General features: G+C 43.8%; 1 pseudogene; it reads right to left on the bottom strand.

The window, feature by feature from the left end:
* Positions 1–23287, bottom strand: part of LOC135541393 (ral GTPase-activating protein subunit beta-like) — a 51985-nt pseudogene that overhangs the window by 22359 nt on the left and 6339 nt on the right.

Genomic DNA, 23287 nt, shown 5'->3' with positions numbered 1-23287 from the left:
TAATGAACAACTGAAAGGTCTGTTGTAGAATCTCCTGGCTCTTACTAATCTCCATTGCAGTGTTCATTATCATAGCCTTTCCATAGTTGTCTGGCCACCTCATACTGTTTGTGGTTTCCATGACAATTACTAACATGGGAAAGGAAAGAAATGCCGGCTTTGTTGTCCACCATCACCTTACAATGTAGGGTTTTAAATTTCCTTTAAATGGACAATGTAGGGATCGTTGATAGGACCCCAAGTGGGCATATGGAGCAAAAACGGTGGGTTTAAAACGTTGCAAGCCTAATGAACAGGACCATGGGGCTTTACCTTGGCCAGGCCGGCCAGCAGCTCCAGAGCAGCCAGGGAGATGCTCATGTCAGGCCTCCACTGGGAGTTGAGCCTCTGGGTGACAAGGTGGATGCTGCGGATCAGCAAGCCGGCCGCTGCATCTGTATGGAGAGCTAGGGATATGACCCCCCAGAAGAAAACGCCATACCACGCCATGTCACACAACCACGAGCAGAGAAGGAGAGCTGGGGTTAGTAACTACTGGACCAGGCAGAGCACGTCCAATAAGCATCAGCTACACACACAAAGCAATCGGCATGACGACAGCACTATATGAGCAGTCCTTATGAGGTTGGATATTATGGATGTATTAGGTCAAATACCATGTTCAATTCATTGAAAAATCCTCATTAGAAGACAATAGACATTTTTCAATTCATGAAATGGCCCCAGCCATTTGTTGCCAATAGAATGGTAGCCAAAACTAGGACAATTTAAACAAACATGCATGTTTCTCATGTTCATAAAAAAAAAAAAAAAAAAAAAGTTTGTTTGTTTGTAAGTGTTTCACTTGTCTTTCAGAAACTTAAGAGGTTCAAATTAAGATGAAGGAAAAGGCAACACTTCAAGTAAAAAAAAACATGTTTCTGTTTGAAATGAACTTGTCTGAGAAAATCAAGAAATTGCAGTACAGTTGCTGCACATAAGTGGAAGCCTGCATTTAGTTGATGTTCAGCATAGCCATGCATTAGTTATTATGAAAGACATTTGCAGCCAGTCAGTGGGTATAACTTGTGGCTGAATCTCAATTGTATTCTCTCCTTGCCTCCTCCTCCACAAAACACATTGGAAAAGATCTGAGGGGAGGAATCTCAGATTTCTGCTCCAGTGTGCTTTGAGAAGGTGACATGAGGAATCAAGGAACCACAGAGATTCACTCCAGGTCTAGGTTTATATTCCAGCTTAAATAAAACAACATGCAAAGGCTGTATACACTAATGCATGCAGTTAAGATATTTATGCACAAGTTGCACATGCTGTATAGCGAGAAGAGCTAGCAGGTGACAGACACACGACTGTCTGCATTCTGATAATATAAGTACCACTGAAACGACACAGCATCACTGCAAATATGAAAATGATAATGTATTTTTGGGAATCACCTTTACCCAATGTCATACATGTCCACAATACTACTAAAGCATGACTGACAGGAATACAAAAATAAATGAAGACAGTCAACATTCAAAACTATTATAGAAACATTACTGTAAAAGTCTAGCTCAGGGGAATTCAACCTTGGGTACGAAGGTACTGCATGGTGGTCCACAAAAATATAATTATATTTTTATGAATATCTCTAGCAGAAATCAGATTTTGAATAACACACCTCCTTGTTTCTCAATTCATAATATTGAGCAAATTACACTGATTGGAGCTAATTACACTCACTGGAGTGTCTGACATAGGCTTTGAAAAAGCACCCGCTAATAGGTTACCACAGGCTCCCGAGTAGTGCAGCGGTCTAACGCACCGCATCTCAGTGCGAGAGACGTCACTAGAATCCAGGCTGTATCACAACCAGCCATGATCGGGACTCCCATAGGGTGGCACACAATTGGCCCAGCGATGTCTGTAGGCAGTCATTGTAAATAAGAATTTGTTCTTAACCGACTTGCCTAATAAAAGGTTACATTGAAATAGTGCTGCTGGTAAGGTGTCTTGACTTGGACATACATGTTTGCCAACACATGGCTAAACTTTGTTTAACCAGCTAAACAGCAGCTCTTCTAGCTAATAGGCTGTTAGAGTTACACTTCCTCTTCCTGTTATAATGTAGAGAGGTCAAAATAATGAAAAGATGTCTACCAAATGGATTTTATTTTTATGTTGAATACTTTTTGTCAGTATCTTTAAACCATTAAATGATTTTCAATTAATTAGCAGAACTGTGTGGAAAAGGAATTGGCCTAAACCACTCTACTGTGGACTGAAATGTGTGGAAGTGTTTTACCACCACCACTGTACTCCAATAAAGTCCCCCCCATCACCCTGTTGACCTCCACCTTTGCCACCTTTGCACCTTGCAGGGCAGGAATCCCTGGTAACAGTCAGGTGTGGGGATTCGGGCTACCTTACAGGGCATGAGCCAGGCGCCCCGTTTTGGGACCGGGCTACCTTGCAGGGCATGCCCCAAGCCTGCAGGGCATGAGCCGGCGCGTTTGGAACCGGGCTACCTTACAGGGCAGGGCAGGCGCCCCGTTTTGAGCCAGGGCATGAGCCAGGCACCCCGTTTTGGAACCAGGCTACCTTACAGGGCATGAGCCAGGTGCCCTGTTTTGGCTGATGGTGAAGTCGGCTCAAAACAAAGGTGACGTAGGTTAAGCATGTGGAGTAATGGGCGTAATGAGAAGGATTCTGTGTTCTCACACCACATCTTGGCCATGTTCTGTTATAATCTCTACCCGGCACAGCCAGAAGAGGACTGGCCACCCCACATAGCCTGGTTCCTCTCTTGGTTTCTTCCTAGGTTTTGGCCTTTCTCGGGAGTTTTTCCAGGCCACCATGCTTCTACACCTGCATTGCTTGCTGTTTGGGGTTTTAGGCTGGGTTTCTGTACAGCACTTTGAGATATCAGCTGGTGTACGAAGGGCTATATAAATAAATTTGATTTGATGAATGTGTTCACCAAGGGGCTCACCGTAGTCTCGGAGGAGGGCCTGGGTGGGCCTCTCTCTGTCAGGGGTGGTGGCTTCAGAGCTGCCCCCGCTGGTGTTGCTGATGCCACTGTTGTTCCTGCTGTGGCTCTTGGCCAGTGCATTGCTGCCATCCACAATGCCCTGTTGGGGTGGCATTGTCACACTCTGCTCAGATCATTAAAGGGATATTCTACTCAAAAACAACAGATTTAGTATTTTGTTCATTAGTCTACATAAAACATCTTTGTGGACTAATGAACAAAATATCCTTTAAAACACAACATTTATGGTGACCTCTTGCCAGGTTTCTAACCTCTTTCCTGGTTAAATAAAAGGTTACATATTTGTTTTACAGATCTCTCTAAGCTACATGTTTTGTTCAGTTAATTTTCTTTTTGGTTGAGTGAGCGTTTCTACAGCGTGGAGAACAAAAGCATTGGTCTCACCACCTCTGCTTGGGCACCAGTGGACTCCAGGAGAGCAGAGTCTTGGACAATGTTGAGCATTGCACCTGTACAGAGAAAATGCTCTTTGTTATTATATTCATTCCAGGGTGATTCTGCACTATGTAAAAGAACTGTTTTGGCAGGTTGAAGGTACAGACAATTCCCATGTTAGAACACACACACACACACAAAATCACGCCTCCAAGACACAAATCTGGTTTTCAGTCGCATTTCCTAATGAGGATGATTAAAACCGCAACTAAATCAGTAGTCAACCTTATTTTTTTTTAAATGAACCTTTATTTAACTAAACAAGTCAGTTAAGAACAAATTCTTATTTACAATGACGGCCTACCCCGGCCAAACCCAGACCTCGGATGACGCTGCTCCAATTGTGCGCCACCCTATGGGACTCCCAATCACGGCTGGTTGTGATACAGCCTGGAATCGAACCAGGGTCTGTAGTGACGCCTCAAGCACTGAGATGCAGTGCCTTAGACTGCTGCCTTTATTATTAAATAATAATACATTACATTTTATAACACACCTTTCATTGTAAAACAACCAAAGGTCAAATGAAAAAAAATAAATGTGTAGGGTAGCCTAGTGGTTAGAGCGTTGGACTAGTAACTGAAAGGTTGCAAGTTCGAATCCCCGAGCTGACAAGGTACAAATCTGTCGTTCTGCCCCTGAACAGGCAGTTAACCCACTGTTCCTAGGCCGTCATTGAAAATAAGAATTTGTTCTTAACTGACTTGCCTAGTAAAATAAGGCTAAAAAAAAGTGAAGATGAACTAACCCAGGATCATCTGTGTGTTGGTGGGGTCCGTCTCCGTCTGGAGCGCTCCTATTAGGATGTTGACCAATCGCAGCTTGAGGGAGACGAAGGAGACAGCCTTGTCGTGCAGAGAGTTGTCGTCATTGCTAAACTTGCCCTCCAAGAGCACCTGAAACATACGGTTGACTTTGCACTTAGACAACTGTCAAGAACTACAGGGCATTGCAACTGTTCACTAAAACAGACAGTTCAACAGAAATTCAGTACAACACAAAACATTGAAATAAGTCCAAATCACCATCCATCGATTGTAACTATATGTAAACTATAAGATCCATCCATACCATGTCCTCATTTTATTTGGTGCTATTTTTTCTATTCATTTAGGGGATAAGGCATATTAGCTGTGTCTACACAACTAATGGTGTGGGACTTCTGGAGCATCTTGAAGATGTTTGAAAACATCTGACAAACGTTGGTTTTAGACTGATGTTCCTTTCATGACAAGTGAGTGTAACAGGTTTTACCTCTGACTTGACGTTGCCAAAGTGGTGTGGCAGAGGCAGCATGGACATCAGGATGTTGATGGAGGCTCTCCTCAGGTCTGTGGGGTTCACATAGGTCTTAAACTTTGACAGCTCTCTGGAGAGGGGAAAGAACAATTTCATTTAATTCAAATGAAACATTCAAAGGAGTAAGGCTCCGTTCAATGTTGGTCACTTTAGTTAACTTCTTTTAAATATTTGTTATTGGAGTTACACTTAACTCAAATGATAAATATTAAAAAGGTGACAGCAGTCAGATACCCTATTTAACCAACAATCAATCACTGATAAGACTCAAACTATTTCTTACATTGACATGAGTTTTTTTCATGCGTATACAGTGAGTTTTGTTAAATGTGTGACAGTAACAGACAAACTTCACCCAAAGAACTAAGAACCAATTTCTGTCAACATTGCACTCCTTATGCATGCAGATGTCCTTAACACAGACCATTTGACTAATTGTCTATCAAACAACATAAGACTAATTAGGCAAAGTACATTTCCTGAGGAAAATGCTTCAGCTGCATAAAGCTGTAAAAGCAACATTAGCACAGGAGAGTTTAGAACAACGAGATGTAGGGGGAATAACAATAGCAGCTATTCTTTCAGCAAGCAAACGTAAAAGCTGGAATGCGCATTTGGAGAAACACCACCACTGTTCACTCCCAGCACATTTGTTATTGTTTATAATACATCATTTTCTGTTATATCATGTGTGCAATGATTTCCAAGGGGGAAAAAACCTTGTTAGCTGTTTGAGGTCATTTCTTGGTTTGTTTTTGTAATATTGGCAGCTTTAATATAGATGTAGCATTAGTCACCGGTCAGGGAGGATGTTCTCCAGAGCAGAAATGAAGTAGGGGACCACCACGTTGATGCCCTTCAGGTCAGAGCAGAAGAGGGCAGAAGAGTTGAGGATGATGCTGGCCAGGACCGGTCGGCAGATGTAGTCAGAGATCTGGAGGCCCTGAATCAGAACCATGTAGAACCTGGGGGGGCGGAGACAGAGAAGGGTTTAGTCGGAGTAGAGTTTTTTAGACAGACCTACAGTATGATGAACAGCCACATAAATCTGGTCCTGGGGACACAAAGGGGTGCATATTCTTGTTTTGCCCCAGATCAAGTTGATGAATTTAATCATGTGTTAAAGCTAGGGCAGAAACTAAAATGAGCACCCCGTTAGGACCAGGATTTGGAAACACTACGTAAAACACATGGGTACCTGGACAGGTAAACGGGGAGGATCTCCTCGCCGGTTTCTTGCTGCAGAAGATCCTGCAGAGGGTTCCACAGGCCTCGGCCCGGCCCGACTCATAGTTGTCGGGGAACTCATTGGCATCGAACATGGGGTTGGACACCATGGTGTCTGTGGACATCAGGGATCCCTGCCTCCTCGGCTCCATGCCTGCCTGAGTGGCCAGGGCTGGGAATGGGGGGGTAGAGGAGAGAGAGGAAGGGCTGGGAAAAAACACAATAATGGGGGGGGGTAGAGGAGAGAGAGAAAGTGGAGGGATAGAGAAATTAGGTGGAATTAGAAAGAGGAGAGCAAGAGAGGACAGAGAAGATGTATTAGGTCAAAGGTCAAAAGCCACTTACAATAAGTGGTTATAAAAAGTACTTGCTTTAAAATAAATTTCAAAAGGCAAGGGTCATTCTCCAAAGACAGAGATTTGATTGAAATTGAAAACCTTGGGCAGGCCCAAGCAATTTTATAGGATGCCTCAGTCCAAACTGTGTAAAAAAAAACATCTATAGGTAAAATTTCCGGGATGGAAAAATTCAGTGTAAACGACAAAAAAAAAGCTCTAAAATTCAGCTGCGCTGACGGCCTGACTGCGCCCATTGCCCCACCAACACAACCTAAGCCCCTTTTTGATCCAGAAAACCCCTGAAAGATCGAAGACATCAGTGAGCTGAGAAAACCCCTGAAAGATGCCTCTAAGATCTCGATGAGCTGAGAAATGTTTTCAAACGTTGTGCTAATGGAATGGTGCAGAGGATATTTACTATAAAGTCAATTTTTACTTACTTTAAATCAAATGTATTTATACAGCCCTTCTACATTAGCTGATATATCAAAGTGCTGTACAGAAACCCAGCCAAAAACACCAAACAGCAAGCAATGCAGGTGTAGAAGCACGGTGGCTATGAAAAACTACCTAGGAAGAAACCTAGAGAGGAACCAGGCTATGAGGACTGGACAGTCCTCTTCTGGCTGTGCCGGGTGGAGATTTATCCTGACTGCCTTTAAAATGAAAGCTCTACACTCTATAAAAAGTGCTATGGGCCCTGATCAAAAGTAGTGCACTACAGTCGGAAGTTTACATACACTTAGGTTGAAGTCATTAAAACTCGGTTTTCAACCACTCCACAAATTTCTTGTGAACAAACTATAGTTTTGGCAAGTCGGTTAGAACATCTACTTTGTGCATGACACAAGTCATTTTTCTAACAATTGTTTACAGACAGATTATTTCACTTATAACTCACTGTATCACAATTCCAGTGGGTCAGAAGTTTACATACACTAAGTTGACTGTGCCTTTAAACAGCTTGGAAAATTTGACATCATGGTAAAATCAAAAGAAATCAGCCAAGACGTCAGAAAGAAAATTGTAGACCTCCACAAGTCTGGTTTATCCTTGCAAGCAATTTCCAAACGCCTGGAGGTACCACGTTCATCTGTACAAACAATAGTACGCAAGTATAAACACCATGGGACCGCTCAGCCATCATACCGCTCAGGAAGGAGACGCGTTCTGTCCCCTGGAGATTAACGTACTTTGGTGCGAAAGGTGCAAATCAATCCTAGAACAACAACAAAGGACCTTGTGAAGATGCTTGAGGAAACAGGTACAAAAGTATCTATATCCACAGTAAAACGAGTCATATATCGACATAACCTGAAAGGTCGCTCAGCAAGGAAGTAGCCACTGCTCCAAAACCGCCATAAAAAAGCCAGACTACGGTTTGCAACTAACTGCACATGGGGACAAAGATCATACTTTTAGGAGAAATGTCCTCTGGTCTGATGAAACAAAAATAGAACTGTTTGGTCATAATGACCATCGTCATGTTTGGAGGAAAAAGGGGGAGGCTTGCAAGCTGAAGAACACCATCCCAACCGTGAAGCACGGGGGTGGCAGCATCTTGGTTGTGGGGTGCTTTGCTGCAGGAGGGACTGGTGCACTTCATAAAATAGAAGGCATCATGAGGAGGGGAAACTGTGTGGATATATTAAAGCAACATCTCAAGACATCAGTCAGGAAGTTGAAGCTTGGTCGCAAATGGGTCTTCCAAATGGACAATGACCCCAAGCATACTTCCAAAGTTGTGGCAAAATGGCTTAAGGACAACAAAGTCAAGGTATTGAAGTGGCTATCACAAAGCCCTGACCTCAATCTTATAGAAAATGTGTGGCCAGAAATGAAAAAGTGTGTGGAACAAGGAGGCCTACAAACCTGACTCAGTTACACCAGCTCTGTCAGGAGGAATGGGCCAAAATTCACTGAACTTATTGTGGGAAGCTTGTGGAAAGATAATCGAAACGTTTGACCCAAGTTAAAACATTTAAAAGGCAATGCTACCAAATACTAATTGAGTGTATGTAAACTTCTGACCCACTGGGAATGCGATGAAAGAAATAAAAGCTTAAATAAATCACTACTATTATTCTAAATATATATTTTATATTTAAAGTAATCACCACTTGCCTTGACAGGCCGGTTGGCCATTTGATTTATTGTTCAGGAGTCTTATAGCGTCATGGTAGAAGCTGTTAAGGAGCCCCTTGGACATAGACTTGGCACTCCGGTATCGCTTGCCGTGCAGTAGCAGAGAGAACAGTCTATGACTTGGGTGGCTGGAGTCGCTGACAAGTTTTTGGGTCTTCCTCTTACACGGCTGGTATTTCGATCCTGGATGACAGGAAGCTTGGCACCAGTGGGCCGTACGCACTACCCTCTGTAGCGCCTTATCGGTCGGATGCCGAGCAGTTGCCATACCAGGCAGTGATGCAACCGGTCAGGATGCTCTCGATGGTGCAGCTGTACTTTTTGATGATCTGAGGACCCAAACCAAATATTTTCAGTCTCCTGAGGGGGAAAAGGTGTTGTCGTGCCCTTTACGACTGTCTTGGTGTTTTTGGACCATGATAGTTTGTTGGTGATGTGGACACCAAAGAACTTAAAACTCTCGACCCGCTCCACTACAGCCCCGTCTATGTTAAATGGGGGCCTGTTCGGCCTACTTTTTTCGGTAGTCCACAATCATCTCATTTGTCTTGAGCACACTAAGGGATAGGTTGTGGTCCTGGCACCATATAAGTTGGCTCATCATTGTCGGTGATCAGGCCTACCACCGTTGTGTCGTCAGCAAACTTGATGGTGTTGGAGTCATGTTAGGACACACTCATGGGTGAACAGGAAGTACAGAAGGGAACTAAGCACGTGCCCGAGGGAACCTGGTGTTGAGGATCAGCGAGGCAGATGTGTTGTTGCCTACCCTCACCACCTGCGGGCGGCCCGTCAGGAAGTCCAGGATCCAGTTGCAGAGTGAAGCGTTTAGTCCCAGGGTCCTTAGCTTAGTGATGAGCTTTGAGGGCACTATGGTGTTGAACGCAGAGCTGTAGTCAATGACCAGCAATGCCAGGTGGAAAACGGCAGTGTGGAGTGCAATCTGAATTGCGTCATCTGTGGATCTGTTGGGGTGGTATACAAATTGGAGTGGGTCTAGGATGATGACGTTGATGTGAGGCATGACCAGCCTTTCAAAGCACTTCATGGCTACTGACGTGAGTGCTAAGGGACGGTAGTCATTTAGGCAGGTTACCTTCGCATTCTTGGTCACAGGGACTATGGTGGTCTACTTGAAACGTGGGTATTACAGATTCGGTCAGGGAGACATTGAAAATGTCAGTGAAGACACTTGTCAGTTGGTCCGCGCATGCCCCGAGTACATGCCCTGGTAATCCGTCTGGCCCCGTAGCCTTGCGAACATTGACCTGTTTAAAAAGGTCTTGCTCACATCAGCTACTGAGAGCGTGACAGTCGTCTGGAACAGCTGGTGCTCTCATGCATGCTTCAGTGTTTCTTGCCTCGAAGCGAGCATAAAAGGTATTTAACTCGTCTGGTTGGCTCGCGTCACTGGGCAGCTCGCGGCAGGCTTTCCCTTTGTAGTCCATAATAGTTTGCAAGCCCTGCCACATCCGAAGGCATCAGAGCCAGTGTAGTAGGAATTGTTCTAGGTATTATATTTCTATGATAATGTTTCTCAACATCCCTGGCCTGTTTTTTCACAGCTAAATAAGAGGAGACGATAAAGGAGATCGGAAGCAAGTTTAGACTATTGAGACGCAAACAATACAAGTCAAACCAGTTTTTGACACTTAACATCCGACCCTGACCTTACCAGTCAAGCTGTTGTCTCGGCTCAGGCCCGTGTGGAGCTTGCAGTGCACCAGCGCGGCGTCAAACAGCCACTGGCCAAACAGATTGAGGACACTGTTGACCTTGGGCCTGGTGGGGGCGGGCAGCGGCCGGGGCTCAGAGCTGGTCAGATTGGGGCTGGACAAGGGAGAGGTGGAGGACGGCTGGTAGGACACTTTGGGTTGGTGCGTCATGCTCGCCTGGATGGGTAGGAGGGTAGGGGATAACCAGGAATTAATTAACTGTCAAATGGGCATAGTAAGAATATGAATATTCAGGGACATTAATATTTATTCCTATGATTGTCTGAGGTTTATTTGGCAAAGGGATGCTGTATATCTCTTTACTCTGATACAAATGGGCCATCTGAGGAAAAAACAACTCTGGTGTAGGAACTTACTGTGGAGGTTTTACTGGCCGTCTTGATGACCCCCGTGGGTTTGTTGCGGCGGCTGTGAGGGGGCGTGGTGTTGGTGGAGGTGGGAGGTGGCGGTACGCTCAGTCTGTTGACAGGGGTGGGTGGGGCACTGTCCGACCGGGGGCGGGAGATACCTTGGGGAGAAAGAGAGCGGAGGACATCAGAGGACATTCTGGTGTTTCAGGTGAAAACAGCGAGGACCAATGGAGTCCCATTTCCCCTCCACCCATATTTTGGTTACAAGCGCCACTCGAATCAGGGAGGATGTTAGTAATGTCAACATTGGCAGCTCATCATCTTTGAGGTTCACCCTTCCTCCACAAGAGAAAAAGATACCAGATCAAAATGCACAGGCCATGTGATGTGGATACGTCTTCTTTGCAAGGGAATACTCACCACATGTAAGGAACAATGTAAAAAAAAAAATACATAGAAATAAGTATACACATATTAAGAGAAAAACCCACACCATAATAGATCGATCGAGCAAGTTTCCCAATGTCACATTTTAGCTTCATAGCCTTGGGGCGGCTAAACGGACAATTTTGATTGACAACACTACTTATTCAGATGCTTGGCTCAGTCTGTCAAAGCAGATACATACATGCAGATACTTACTGTCCACACTGACACAGTAAACTCAGGCATTGATTGGGTGAGTGCTTCACATTACCAAATGGATCAGACCCTCTAAACCTATTCCTGCAATTTTCAGTGAAGCCCAAAACAATTTATAGTTAAACTGGGTTTCTGTATAGCACTTTGTGACATCTGCTGATGTAAAAAAGGCTTTATAAATATATTTGATTGATTGGCATCTTTCACAGAATTCAGTGTTGCTGATGCAACATGGTGCACTAAACTGCTGCAGATGCTAATTGGACTGTATGGTCCGTTTAGTGGGTTTGCTAGCTAAGTTAACAAGGATGTTTTTTTTAAAACACAAGTCTTGAAGCAACTTGACATGCATTGCCATGGTGATGCTGCCACACACACACACACACTACACAATGTCTCTCCAAACAGGCCATGGAAGAGGACAACCCTTTTCCCAATCAATTATCTTGATTATAAGTTTCAAAGTTGATCAAATCTATTTTGTGGTTGATAAAGAACGATACGAGCAGGTTTGATTGTCATAAACAGTCATACCTTGCTATATCATCCATTATGCAATTCTATTGACAGAATCATGAAAGGCTGCTTCAATTCAAGTGTTACTAAAATACTACAGTAATAGTCAAAGCGAGGATTATTACGAATAGGCCAATGCTGCAAAATGTGTAAGCTTTTCTACTACTAGCCTATATAGAAAGGCCCAAAATACAGGGGTAGGGAAGTGAGGTTTTCCGGATTGAGACAGTTTGATACTGCTGTCCTGAAAGTGATTATGGATTAAATTGTTTGACACAGCAGCTTAAAAGGGCATTTCCACCACTTTTCAACCTCTTAATCATCATCTCCAGCACCAAACCAGTGTTCACATGTGATACCAGCACGTTTCTAACTGATTAAAAAGATATGATCCTAAAAAAAAAAAAAAAAAAGGTTCTCTGTGACATCACAGTGTGATGTAAAAGAATTGTGATTTTCAAAACCGGCAACAAGTTTCTAGTCCAAGGGAGGGTGTTTTTTTGCTCTCCACTGTGAAAATCACAGTTTAAAATGTTTAAACTTTTTATGATGTCCTCGGTTAGAACTTTTCGTAACTTTATATTAGCTTCTACAGAAGCGCAATTTTCACATATGTTGACACTCGTATTGAGCTGGAGATAATGAAAAGTTTAAAAGAGGTGGCGTTGCCCTTTAAGTGCATGCACCAGCTACTTTCACCACACAAATCAGCTTTTTGCCAACCCCAGCAAATCCATCAAAACGTATTCAGCTCCCTTCATGATTGTTTGGGAGCAGACAACTACAGAGTACCATAGGAGGGAATGGAATGAAGCCTTTCTCGGAAATTGTTCCTAGACACGGCGGCACCTAAGGGAAAGAAAGTGGTCAAAGAACAGCCTGGAATATCAGAATGCCGACCAACCAACCATGACATCATTCACCTGTTCATTTTGGCAAGTGGACACGGCCATCGATCGAAATGAAGAATCAAAAACAGCTTTGGCAGTTTCTCATTCTGAAACAGTGAATGTTTGTTTCCTTCATAGATGTCTACGAGTATGTTGTTTTTCATGACTGGAAGTGTGGCACCTTTTTGTCTTATGCCCAAACACCGTTATAGGAAATCCTGTTTGTTATGTAAATAGACCCTTGTGCAAAGTTAATGATTGGATTTGATTGGGTTAGGTCCGGTTTAGTAGTGTACCTAGAGAGGGAAGTCTGTCACGTATATTGCTCCTAGGAGAAACTGTCACTCCTGACGGGGAGAGAGACACTAGTGCTGTTTCTGGGGAAGAAGAAGAAACTAGAACAATATTTGTTTTTTTAAAGAACAGGAAAATGACAAAAAAGCTGAAACACAAAATGTAGGTTTAGTTGTTGGGCCAAATTATCGCTCAACGAGTTATAGCAGGTATTTATTAAAGACATTCTGTGTTTGTGTACTGTAACACAATTGTCCACAAAGCTGGTGGATGGTCTGTGATTTTCAAAATGAGCGTCTACTACTATTAACCAAAAGATACATTGTTTCTAGCTTGCAACACTACTTCAAATGTATGTGCTCCAGTTTCTTTAAACATGGGGATGTCAAGAGATTTAGGGAAGTATATACCCTGCGTGACAGTGCTTCGATAAAGTATAGGGCCAAAATGCAGAGAGGTCTGCTTGATTTGAGAAGTACAAACATGGTTGAAGTCTAAGACCGTTGGGAGGTGTAGACCAGGGCAGTCCAACCATGTTCCTGGAGAGATACCCTCCTGATAAAGGTTGGAATGAAAACCTACAGGACGGTAGCTCTCCAGGAACAGGGTTGGAGAGCCCTGGTGTAGCACAATGGGCACAAGACAGTGGAGAAATGAAAGGAGAAAATTACAATAAAAAGCTATTTTCAATTGAAAATGGCTGGTTCTTGTAGAAAAGCCAGTAAAAAAAGATAGGACAAGGTGGTGGGTCAACCCATTTTCAAAACCCTTTAGTCGTTGCTGATCAACATCAACAAAATCAGAGCCCTTCCACCCTTCATTTGAATGACAAAGACGCAGTTTATTAAGTACCATAAGAGGGCAGTTTCTCTCGAATCTCTCTCTTTGCGACCCCGACACCTAGAGGGGAGGAAATATGTACATGATCTCTTGGTTAGAAGTGCTCCAGCAATAACACGACAACTTGATCTGAAGGGTTTGGATCGGTGGAAGAAATATAGCAAAATCTCCAGCTAGCCTGTAAGCGAACAAGATGGAACTACTATCACACCTATACAATTTTTAAAGGACCCATATTCAGAAATCGTCTCTGAGTAAGGAATGCTGATCTGGAAACAGGCCCCTCCCCCCTGTCGATGTCATCTTATTATGATATATAAGGGAAAACCTGATCCTAGATCAGCACTCCTACTCTGAGACGCTTTGTGAATATGGGCCCAGATCGACAGTACATTAATTACCCAAGTCAACTGTAACAGTATGAAGAAAAAGCACCGCTAAGGTGAGATGAGGTAGTCTTACCCAGGAAGGCATCCACCAGGCAACTGACCCCCCTCATGGCCCTGAAAAAGATCTGGGGCAGCTGCTTGAGGCAGGGGTGATGCTGGATCACCTCCTGGGGCACGCCAGTCACCCCCAGCAGCTGCTCCTGGAATTTTGGTGTGGAGCTGACCGTCAAAGGGCTGCTGAGGTCCACCGGGTTACTGCAAGAGAAGGAGCAGGAGGGGGGACTTTTAACATTGGGGTGCAAAAATGGGTCCTGAGCATGTTATTTCTCTCCACAACCCAGCCACGAGTGTGTAACAGTTAAATTGATGTAGCCTAATAGATTATTCACTACAATATTTTCCCAGATCAATTTCTTAGATCATCTGGGGGTGCAGTCTAAAATAATTATCTTGTACCTTTGGATAAAAATAAAATAAAGTGTGAGGTCCATCCAGTATGATCAGGTAATAATTTGTTATTCTTGTCATTTACTTGAAAAAATTTTTTATAAGGTATTTTCCTAAAACTGCATTCTTGGTTAGAGCCTTTAAGTAAGCATTTCACTGTAAGGTCTCTACACTTCAGCGCATGTGACATAAAATGTGATGTTAGACGTTCTTCACCAAAAGAGAACAAACAGTGTGATCCATCTCAGATGATGATCCAAAAGTCATCCCAGTATTATTTTATTATACTAAAATGAGGTCATCGGGGAGTATTTACACTGAATCCAGTCCAGGTGTAACAGTAATAAGTCCCATTCTGTGATACAGACCCAGAGAGCTAGCTGTGTGGAACTCACCTCAGCATGTGCAGAAAGCGGAACCAGGTCTGAGCCACACAGTCGTTGTCCATCTCAATAGGGATGAGGTTGGCGTCCTCCTCTAGGACTTTGAACGGAGGGAAGGACGGACCGTAGGTGAACCGTAACAGTCTGTACCAAAACAGAACATTTACGTTACACATTTACACCTTCCATTTCATCCATTTCTTATCTGAACATTAACAAACATTTAATATCTAGAATTGATTGCTGAGAGAAAATGACTCCTGCCTGTAATCCAACTAGTTTGTCCTACCTGAACTTGAGCACTCACATTTGTTTCAAAACGTTACGTCATACTGAACGGGACCCATATGTTTGAGCGCTGCGCTTAAACAAAAGCCTGCAAACACAGGGTTGGCAACCACTGCTCTTGTTGTGGTGTGGCTACCTGGAAGTGAGAGCAGCGATGACCTTGCTCCACTGCTCCACCACAGGCGGGTGGTGCCTCCAGTTGGCCAGCATCTCCCTGGCTGTCTTCCAGTAGGGAGGCGTGGGGAAGCAGCGTGTGCAGGCCATGAACCACACCTCAAACAGAACGCTGATCAGTTTCTCAGCAAGCTTCTCCGCAATCCCACCTGAGAGAGATGGGGGATGGGGACCAGGGGTTAGTAACTTTGAATAGGAAGAATGGGTGAATACTCATTATCCAAAATTTCTAGGTGTTCTGGGTGCATAAAATAGCATATGAGAAAGAACAACACGTCTGCATTTGGAACTAAATAGTCATGTTAGCAACAAAGTCAAAATCAAATGTTAGTCAAAGCCAAAATCATTATGGGACAAATCATAACATCTACCTATTAGTTATGCATTGATATCAATGGAAGATCAAGTAGAAATTTGACTTAGTGGATGTGAGAAGTTCCTCATGACACTACAAAAAGTATCAAAGGCTGCTTTCACAAAGGCAGCCCAATTCTGATATTTTTCCACTAATTGGTCTTCTGACCAATCAGATCAGATGTTGACAATAATTGGGCAAAAGATCAGAATTGTGCTGCCTGTGTAAAGGCAGCCTAATTGCATCTGTTCTGATGGACTGACCTCCAACAGTGGGCGGGGCTAGCAGAGTGTCATTGATGCGCAGCAGGAAGAGCAGCAACACCTCCCAGGTCTCCCGGGCCATGCCGCTGCCCGACTCCCTAGCCAGCTTCAACACTGCCGTCAGCACCTGTTGGCACAAGCGGAAGTGCATGGGGCTGTAGTGCTCCGGCCTGAGAGAGGAGGGAGGGAATAGAGTGAGTTAAAGACCACTTTTATAAAGAGAAGTCTGTAATAAACACTCCATTGACCATTCCCTCTTCCATACTCCCGTTCTCTCCAAGCCTTGCAGTTTGCTTTGATGAACTAATGGAGGGTATCTGTCCCTATTTAGAATTACCATTTTGCATAAGCAATGTACTGCAACTTAGAGGTTGGAGCCTTAAGGTCAAGACGTTGTAATGTAGAACATTACATAAGATACCCCATAGTTAGCGGCTAGCTAGAGCGGAGACACACAGTTAGCGGCTAGCTAGAGCGGAGACACACAGTTAGCGGCTAGCTAGAGCGTAGACAGACAGTTAGCAGCTAAATAGAACGTAGACAACAGACACACAGCTTGTACCTGGGCATGAAGAGGTTGTAGAGGTGTTTGAGGATGGTCTGCACGTAGAGGTTGGGCTCCTTGACGATGGGCTGGGGGATGGAGTCGCGAGGAGTGATCAGCGCCATGATCCAGTCCGTGTAGACGTCCACGCACAGCTTGACCGTGTCCCCGTCCAGAGGCAGAGTCAGGCCGTAGCACAGCACCTCCATCGTCCACTTCACCTGTCAATCACAGAGAACTATGGTGTTAGAAAGAGGGGGATACACAGGGACAAGCTGGACAGTCAGATGTCAGTGATTGCTGAATACACGGAGACAGTCAGATGTCAGTGATTGCTGAATACACGGAGACAGTCAGATGTCAGTGATTGCTGAATACACGGGGACAGTCAGATGTCAGTGATTGCTGAATACACAGGGACAGTCAGATGTCAGTGATTGCTGAATACACAGGGACAAGGTGGATGAATGTTTTATCACTTGAAAGTGAATCAAAATAAAGATGGCCTATTTGTTGTGAAATTAAATCATTTCAAACACAGGGGTAAAGGGATGGGTCATCTAACTTTGAAAGGTAGGTGAAGTAGAGACTGATGGAACCAGCCTTGCTGTGTTCACCATTCAATATCACGTCACATGTCAAAACAGGAAGGTAAACACAGCTGTTTGGCTGGTTCCACCACACTATGTGAACTATCAATTTATCTACCAAATACAGTATTATCCTAAAATACTACCATCTCAAAAATGGGATAGTTGTACAAAACACAAGCCCTATAGGCCATTACTGTGTGAGTTGCACTCACAGAGCCCAGTGCTATGTTAAGAGAATTATCAGGCAAACTAAAACAAGGAGGAATGACAAGGAGGCACTTAGTAAGGGCATGCGTACATTATTTGGCAGACGGCTTACAATTGTCCTTTGCCTGGCCCTATTACAATCAAGCCTTATCTAAATGGCTACTGGGACAGGCACTGGCTCAAGGAGCCGTAGTCTGGGGTGAAGAAACAGTCAATAAAGTTGCAAAGGTTGAATGCCCCAGGGGGACACAGGAAATCCTCTCAATGTTATCAGGCGAGCCCAGAGACCTGGGGCTGTCCGAGCTACAAGGCTAACATGAGGAGGAAGTGAGCAGTACAGACCCCCCCCCCCCAAAAAATGGGGACAAAAGCCAAAGACTATTTTTCACCCAACAACAAACCAGAGAGAGAATAGATTTGAAAACACAATGGAATGTAGAGGGGGAGGTGTGTGTTTCAGTCAAGTGTGCAGTTATAAACAGAAGAAAAAAGAAAAGAACAACAGTTTCCATTCACCAGGAGGTAGTTTCTAATGTGCAGGTGACCGTTCAGCCTCCTTGGTTTTGTAAAAATAAGGGACAGAAAAAGCCTAGCCCATCAAGGGCGTGTAAGGGTCATGTAGCTTATGTTCTGCCTATTTCCTCAAAAACAATGTCAGAGGAACTTGGCGCTAAAGAGGGAAGAAACGTTTACTTTTCAATAGAATAATGAATGAAGTGGACCTTGACAATACCATCACCATACTTACAGCAAAAATATACTACCTAAGGAAGTCATAGGTATTCTAACTTGACTTTCTATTCCCCTTGAATGTAAACACCGCAACACTTGGGCCACGTCAAGTCAAATCTCAGCCTACAGGGAGGAGTGTGGTGGTGCTAGAACAACAACCTCTCTCTCAACATCAGTAAGACCAAGGAGCTGATCATGGACTACAGGAAACAGAGGGGGCAAGCACCCCCCCTCCACATGGACTACAGGAAACAGAGGGGGCAAGCACCCCCCCCCCCCCCCCATCCACATTCCTCGGTGTCCAAATCACTGAAGTAATTCAAATGGTCCAAACACGAGCACAGTGGTGAAGAAGGCATGACAGTGCCTCTTCTCCCCCCTCAGGAGGTTGAAAAAGTTTGTCATGGGGCCTCAAATCTTTAAAAGGTTCTACAGCTGCACCATTGAGAGCATATTGACTGGCTGCATCCCTGCCTAGTGCGGCGATAGCACCGTCTTTGATCGCATGGTGCTAGAGTGTGGTGGGGACAAACCAGTACATTACAGGGGCCGAGCTGCCATCCAGGACATCTATATCAGGTGGTGTGGTAGGAAGGCCTGGAAAATCATTAGACTTAACCACTCAAGTCAGACTATTCCGTCTGCTTCCGCAAGGCAAGCGGTACCGGTGCATCAAGTCTGTCACCGACAGGCTCTTGAACAGCTTCTATCCCAAGCAATAAGACTGACAAATAGCTAACAAAATAGCTACACAGACTACCTGAATCAATCTTGTATCATTGACATTATTTGTCTCTATGCACACTCACAGGGCCCTACACACTCACACACACGTACATTTATACTGACTCTACACACACCCACTCACATACAAGCTGCTGCTACTCTGTTTATCTTATATCCTGATGCCAGGTCACTTTACCACTATACATATCTACCTCCATCACTCCAGTATTTATTGCTTATATACTGAATGCCAGGTCATATATAGTCACCATACCCCTATCTACCTCCATCACTCCAGTATCCCTGCACATTGCTAATATGGTACTGGAACTGACCCTGTATATAGTCGCCATACCCCTATCTACCTCCATCACTCCAGTATCCCTGCACATTGTTAACATGGTATTGGAACTGACCCTGTATATAGTATGCTTACTTATTGTGTCCTTCATACCTCTTCTCATTTCTCGTATTTTTTTCTAGTAACACATTGATTATTGCATTGCTGGGTTTTGAGTTTGCAACAAAGGCATTTCACTGTACTTTTGCACGCATGAGACATTAAAACTTGAAACTAAGTTTTCACCCTTACGGCTTAGTTACACCGATCCGATTCAGCTCTGCCAAAACAACTGTGCTGTTTTGCCTACCTCTTTGTCGGTCTTGAGCAGGCTGTCAGTGGACGGAGTGCCCAGGGTCACCCCCAGGGGTTTAACCACTGCATTGGCCACATCGCGCCCAACTGCCGGAGGGTACGAGTGAAGGACACTCAGGTGGCCCTGGTCGCTCTGCACCACCAGGTGCAGAGACCTCCACTCCGAGTACATGGTGATGGCGTTCGCTTCTACTGGGTCCGATTGCTACCTGTGTATACAGAGAGGGGTTGAGTCAGAATAACTACAGAGTGGACTGATGGGTGGAGTCAGAATAACTACAGAGTGGACTGATGGGTGGAGTCAGAATAACTACAGAGTGGAGAGTGGACTGATGGGTGGAGTCAGAATAACTACAGAGTGGACTGATGGGTGGGAGAATCTACAGAGTGAATAACTACAGAGTGGACTGATGGGTGGAGTCAGAATAACTACAGAGTGGACTGATGGGTGGAGTCAGAATAACTACAGAGTGGACTGATGGGTGGAGTCAGAATAACTACAGAGTGGACTGATGGGTGGAGTCAGAGTGGACTGATGGCTCCAACCTGAAGCAGACTTTGTTGTAGCTGTTTGTAACTTTAATAAAACATCCCCATAACCATTGCATATAGTGAACAAAATATAAAAATGCAACATGCAACTATTCCAAAGATTTTACTGAGTTACAGTTCATAAGGTAATCAGTCAATTGAAATAGATTCATTAAGCCCTAATCTATGGATTTCACATGGGTGGGCATAGAGTGCATTCAGAAAGTAAAAGGCACATGACAGCCCACTTGGAGTTGGCCAAAAAGGCACCTTAAGACTCTCAGACCATGAGAAACAAGATTCTCTGGTCTGACGAAACCAGGATTGAACTCTATGAACTGAATGCCAAGCGTAACGTCTGGAGGAAACCTGGCACCATCCCTACGGTAAAGCATGGTGGTGGCAGCGTCATGCTGTGGGGATGGTTTTCAGCAGCAGGGACTGGGAGACTCGTAAGGATCGAGGAACAAAGCAAAGTACAGAAAGATCCTTGATGAAAACCTGCTCCAGAGTGCTCAGGACCTCAGACTGGGGTGATGGCTCACCCGCCAACAGGACAACAACCCTAAGCACACAGCCAAGACAACACAGAAGTAGCTTCAGGAGAAGTCTTTGAATGTCCTTGAGCGGCCCAGCCAGAGCCCGGACGTGAACCCAATTGAACATCTCTGGAGAGACCTGAAAATAGCTGTGCAGTGACACTCCCCATCCAACCTGACAGAGCTTGAGAGGATCTTCAGAGAATAATGTAAGAAACTCCCCAAATACTGGTGTGCCAAGCTTGTAGCATCATACCCAAGAAGACTTGTGGCTAGAGTCTCTGCCAAGGGTGCTTCAACAAAGTACTGAGTAAAGGGTCTGAATACTTATACAAAATGTACATAAGTTTCCCCCCCAAATTTTTTTTTCACTTTATCATTATGGGGTATTGTGTGTAGATTGAGGGAGGAAAAAAACAATCTAATCCATTTTAGAATAAGGCTGGAACAAAATGTAGAAAAAGTCAAGGGGTCTGAATACTTTCCAAATGACCTTTTCATGTAGCTTGAAAAGTCAACATATGTCAAAGGCAAACTAAGCGTGATAAGGCACATTTGAAGTAGACTAACGCTGTGCATAGGCGCTAGATATATAACAAGTTAACATTGAACTGAAGAGAGCCTCGGCCTGTTATTTCCAGAATGATCTGAATGGAATGTTGACAGAAAGGGCTTCACTGAGTGCCAAAATCACACTTGAACTGGACTGACCACCTGCACTGACTCTCCACACATGGACTCATGCAGATATACAGTACACTCATCCACACACACACCACTGCTGTTACCAGACTCTTACATTATGCATTACTTAGCAATAATAATAAAACACTTGCCCTCCAATCCCCGAAACACATAAAAATGTGATTATAAATTTAGTTAAAAGCTTCAGAGAAAATGTTTATTCTATTCTACTATGCCATTTACGTTATGTTCGTATTCTTATCTGCTATTATGGCATTGTTGAGAAGGAACCTGCGAGTAAGCATTTTATTGGATGGTACCATGTGTATCCTGTACAGACCATTAATACAAGGAACATCAAACATTCAGGCTGTGCAGCCAATACGCTCTAGAGCACTCGGTTAAACTGTGTTTGAGAGCATTTTTAAAAACTCTCTAAATGGTTATAATGAGAGAGAATTATATTGTTGTTGCAGTACACTATCTTAAAATTGACATGTCAAATTATTTTGCAAATATTCAGTTATTGTATTTTGTGCTAATTTCCTTAAAATGTGGATAGTTTGTGTTACTATCTTACACAAGCTTGCATTTTCACCCCATAAAAATTGAGTGGAATTACACATGCTTTTTACCTCAGATTGCTGACGTTAGTATAAAAGTTTATAGTCATCATGACATAACATGCTGACCAGACCGCACACGGTGCGTTGATTTTGTGGCCCCACACCAGACGCGATCAGGACACACAGGTTGAAATATCAACACAAACTCTGAATCAATTATATTCATTTGGGGACAGGTCAAAAAGCATTAAACATTTATGGTAATATAGCTAGTTAGCTTGCTGTGGCTAGCTAACTTGTCCTGGGATATAAACAGTGGGTTGTTATTTTCCCTGACATGCACAAAGTGCTCTACTCCGACAATTAATAATAAGGGTTAAACCAATGAGAGATGGCACATGGGTATATGCTCCTAAAAAACAATGAGGAGAAGCATGACTTACAGCGCATCGAGCGTCACAAAAGAAGTTCTATTTCAGCGCCTGGCAACGCAGACGCTGGTGAACAATGTTGTTGCAATGATTGAACAACATGTACAGTGCCTTGCGAAAGTATTCGGCCCCCTTGAACTTTGCGACCTTTTGACACATTTCAGGCTTCAAACATAAAGATATAAAACTGTATTTTTTTGTGAAGAATCAACAACAAGTGGGACACAATCATGAAGTGGAACGACATTTATTGGATATTTCAAACTTTTTTAACAAATCAAAAACTGAAAAATTGGGCGTGCAAAATTATTCAGCCCCCTTAAGTTAATACTTTGTAGCGCCACCTTTTGCTGCGATTACAGCTGTAAGTCGCTTGGGGTATGTCTCTATCAGTTTTGCAAATCGAGAGACTGAAATTGTTTCCCATTCCTTCTTGCAAAACAGCTCGTGCTCAGTGTGGTTGGATGGAGCATTTGTGAACAGCAGTTCTCAGTTCTTTCCACAGATTCTCGATTGGATTCAGGTCTGGACTTTGACTTGGCCATTCTAACACCTGGATATGTTTATTTTTGAACCATTCCATTGTAGATTTTGCTTTATGTTTTGGATCATTGTCTTGTTGGAAGACAAATCTCCGTCCCAGTCTCAGGTCTTTTGCAGACTCCATCAGGTTTTCTTCCAGAATGGTCCTGTATTTGGCTCCATCCATCTTCCCATCAATTTTAACCATCTTCCCTGTCCCTGCTGAAGAAAAGCAGGCCCAAACCATGATGCTGCCACCACCATGTTTGACAGTGGGGATGGTGTGTTCTGTGTTGCTTTTACGCCAAACATAACGTTTTGCATTGTTGCCAAAAAGTTCAATTTTGGTTTCATCTGACCAGAGCACCTTCTTCCACATGTTTGGTGTGTCTCCCAGGTGGCGTGTGGCAAACTTTAAACAACACTTTTTATGGATATCTTTAAGAAATGACTTTCTTCTTGCCACTCTTCCATAAAGGCCAGATTTGTGCAATATACGACTGATTGTTGTC

Source organism: Oncorhynchus masou, chromosome 6 (genome assembly GCF_036934945.1).
Source record: "Oncorhynchus masou masou isolate Uvic2021 chromosome 6, UVic_Omas_1.1, whole genome shotgun sequence".
In the NCBI taxonomy this organism is placed as follows: Eukaryota; Metazoa; Chordata; class Actinopteri; order Salmoniformes; family Salmonidae; genus Oncorhynchus; species Oncorhynchus masou.
Note: the sequence above shows the minus strand (reverse complement) of the source record. Positions and strands in the feature narration are given on the sequence as shown.